This window comes from Carex rostrata, chromosome 22 (genome assembly GCF_964058835.1).
Source record: "Carex rostrata chromosome 22, lpCarRost1.2, whole genome shotgun sequence".
Classification (NCBI taxonomy): Eukaryota; Viridiplantae; Streptophyta; class Magnoliopsida; order Poales; family Cyperaceae; genus Carex; species Carex rostrata.
Window position 1 is genome coordinate 3,344,804 of NC_135939.1, and position 3,700 is coordinate 3,348,503.

At 33.6% G+C, this 3,700-nt stretch overlaps 1 long non-coding RNA gene across 1 annotated transcript; it reads right to left on the reverse strand.

Moving 5' to 3' along the window:
* Positions 1–621: 621 nt before the first annotated feature.
* Positions 622–2,908, reverse strand: LOC144574273 (uncharacterized). Its single transcript, XR_013518161.1, has 4 exons — positions 2,788–2,908; positions 2,536–2,611; positions 1,861–1,942; positions 622–932 (listed from the first exon to the last, which is right to left on the reverse strand). It is a non-coding gene; the product is annotated as an uncharacterized LOC144574273 (long non-coding RNA).
* Between the last annotated feature and the right edge of the window lie 792 nt (positions 2,909–3,700).

Here is a 3,700-nt window from a genome sequence, read left to right on the forward strand (position 1 = left end):
AGTTTAGACCAAGTCCAGATACATAAAACAAGTATCAAATGACCCTATATCAGTTTAGTTACATAACATCAGTATAGTTGTTTAGCTAAGAAACTATAAAAATATCTCCATAAAGTGGAGTCTAACTAGTATAACATTAGTGTCATTTCAGTCTATATAACACAAATTTTAAAACCTATCGAATCGATTTCAATCGGTGAATCCAATTCGTTCAAACCGATTTACTTCATTAGTTGTGCGTTTACATGCAAAACTTATAATTTTTCGAATTTATTTAGTATCAAGTCAAGCTGTTAAATGTGTGAGTTTTTAAGTTAATTTTAATATATTCATTTTTCAACATTTTTACCGCTTGATTGGATATTAAAATAATTTAAAAATATAAAAAAAATTACATGTAAACACATCACTCATAAAGTAAATCAGTTTGAACGGTTTGAATTAGTCATTTGAAGTCTATTAAACAGTAAGTCGGAAAACTAACTGTACAAAATATAACAAATAATCCATAAATCATCCAGCAGATCCCACTCCACTAAACCCTCCTCATTCAAAAGAATGCCAGACGTTGGACTTAAAAGGTAGTGTCACACCCCGAGGCCCACGAGGTGTGACAGATGCTCCTGCCGTAGGCATACGGTTGCCCGTATACCTACTAGGCAATTACGATATGATAGAAAGTAAAACATAACGCGCAAACAAAACCAATAAATAACATAAACAGATCACAAATCCCAGCTGGTCAGGTTACAGTATACAAAACCCGTATCTTGATGGATACGCATCACAAAATGACATAGAGAATATATATATATATAACCAAAACATAACTATATACATAATCTCTAATGTCACAATACCAGACAAACTAGGCAGCGGTGAAACCAGGGCCTACCGACCTCGTGCCTCTCCCGGATCAGCCGAACCAGCACCTGAAAAATTTACCCAAAAGAGGGGATGAGAAATAAATTCTCAGTGCGATAAATTGCCACAAATCGTTCCTGGACTTGCAATCACAGATTATATTAAAAAATAAAACACAAATAAAGCTCCTATCAGTTTATAACCATATATAAACAAGAATGCATAAATCCAACAACATACATCCAAATGAAATCACAATTCAGAATTGTCAAGATGAAATTCAATCACACAATATTTGGTTTAACTCGGTTTCAGAATATCTGGTAGTAACTACAAATGTTCCACCAATCTGGACCCCAATTTGTTCCCTCTCATCTGTAGGGTTACAGACACCTACAGACGGCTGCGCCAGGTAAAACCTTTTCTCATGACACTCATCTGTAGTTACAGGCCTAACCGTTTAATTAAAAGTCTGGTTTCAATTCACATCCAGAAAATCCATATAAAGCAAATTGACCATCCAAATGCATTACCCCCTGGGTAATGCCTCCGATACACAAGTCACATATAACCACAATCATAATACAAAGTCACTTACCCCTCGTCCCAACCGGTACTGGGAACTGCCGAGGGCCAGACGATCTAAAGTTTTAGAACACTGGGCATCAAAGTCTCTGCAGAGACTTTGACAAATCCGATTTCACCCCCTGGGTAACGTCATCACGGTGGATAACAATAATACCATATCCACCAACCAATGGTGATATGAAGCACGGTGACTTTAATTCCAAAATCAGATCATTCAGATCAACACAATTAATAACCATACCAGCATGCAAATCAATCAGATAAAACAATTCAAGTTTCACTTATTTGGGCAATGCAATGCATATGCAACACAATCCGATAATGCAATTCAATCAATAATCAACATGTCAATCGAAACACAGTTTAATTCTGAATATAAAATATCAAACAAGTCCAGAAACCCCGCACCTGGTTATGAAAAGCGTATCTCGCACTTATAGTTCGGACGTCTCGAAAGATCCCGCAAAATCTTGCTCAACCGAGCCTACACCTATATTAACATATATACTTAATTCAATATTTGTTCGACGATTGATATGCTTACTTGAGTGATATTATTTTCTATATACTTTCCTTAAGATAATCCATTTTGGAATAAGTGATCAAGCCTTTCTCAATAAATATTAAGCCTTTCGGAGACAATATTAGCACTTCCTCAAAAATATTATGACTTTGTTTAATTATCACCATACTCAATAAATATTAAGCCTTTCGGAGACAATATTAGCACTTCCTCAAAAATATTATGACTTTGTTTAATTATCACCATACTCAATAAATATTAAGCCTTTCGGAGACAATATTAGCACTTCCTCAAAAATATTATGACTTTGTTTAATTATCACCATACTCAATAAATATTAAGCCTTTCGGAGACAATATTAGCACTTCCTCAAAAATATTATGACTTTGTTTAATTATCACCATACTCAATAAATATTAAGCCTTTCGGAGACAATATTAGCACTTCCTCAAAAATATTATGACTTTGTTTACCTATCACCATACACAAAAGAGGGAACAAAGAAAAGAGATCAACACCAAATTAATTTCAGATATTAAGAGAGTGAGAGAAGAACTTACCAATCAACACCTTTGTTTGTTGGATTAGACTAGACAAATCAAAATATTTCTCTAATTTTCGGATTTGAACCAAACCCTAGATAGAAAATCAAGATTAAGATAGAATTGAGAAGAGAATCACTAAATTAACAACCTAGAAGCATAATGGAGATAGATTACTCATCATTTATACAAACATTTCAGATTTGAGCAAAACCCTAGCAATAGAGATAAAATTCAGATTTTTGATGAGAGAGGAGAGAAAGGGAGTACCAATGGGGAAGCTAGATGGCCACTAGAATGAGAGATTCTCAACAATTTCCATTCTTTTCTTCAATTTCTCAAGGTTTCTTGGTGGATTTTTTTGAGAGAGAAGAGATGATCTCTCCTTCTCTTTCTTTTGGCAGCAAACACACAAGGGAGCAACGAAGGGAGAGAGAGGGTTGAATTGTTTACATGCATTTTGGACATTTTTCAAAATAGACCCTCCACTTGTTTGATATTACTAAAAGAAGAATATACATATATAGATATGTATATAAAAATCTCCATATTTCTTAATAAATCTTTAATTTATGTAAGGTATAAATTTCAAGATTTGATTAAGTCTGACTGTTTCGAAATTTCAGACTAATGTTATGTTATAATTGTTTTAATCTTCAACTCCTAGTTCAACAACAAAATATATATATATTTTTTTTATTATGTTTTAAACATTCTCATTATTATTATTATTTTTCTATTATAAAAATTTTCTTAACGTAACAGGTAGCCAAATCCAAAATAATTTAACTTCTACGGGTCAATTAAATTCAAAGTTGTAGCAATTCTCAGATCAAGGTCCCAGTCCACTAAACACTCATTCAAAAGGATAACAGACGTTGGACTTAAAAGGTTGTCAGACCCAAAATAATTTAACTTCTACGGGTCAATTAAATTCAAAGTTGTATCAATTCTCAGATCAAGATTCCAGTCCACTAAACCCTCATTCAAAAGGATGCCAGACGTTGGACTTAAAAGGTTGCCAGATCCAAAATAATTTAACTTCTACGGGTCAATTAAATTCAAAGTTGTATCAATTCTCATATTAAGGTCCCAGTCCACTAAACCCTCATCATTCAAAAGGATGCTAGACGTTGGACTTAAAAGGTAACCAAATCCAAAATAATTTAACTTCTACGGGTCA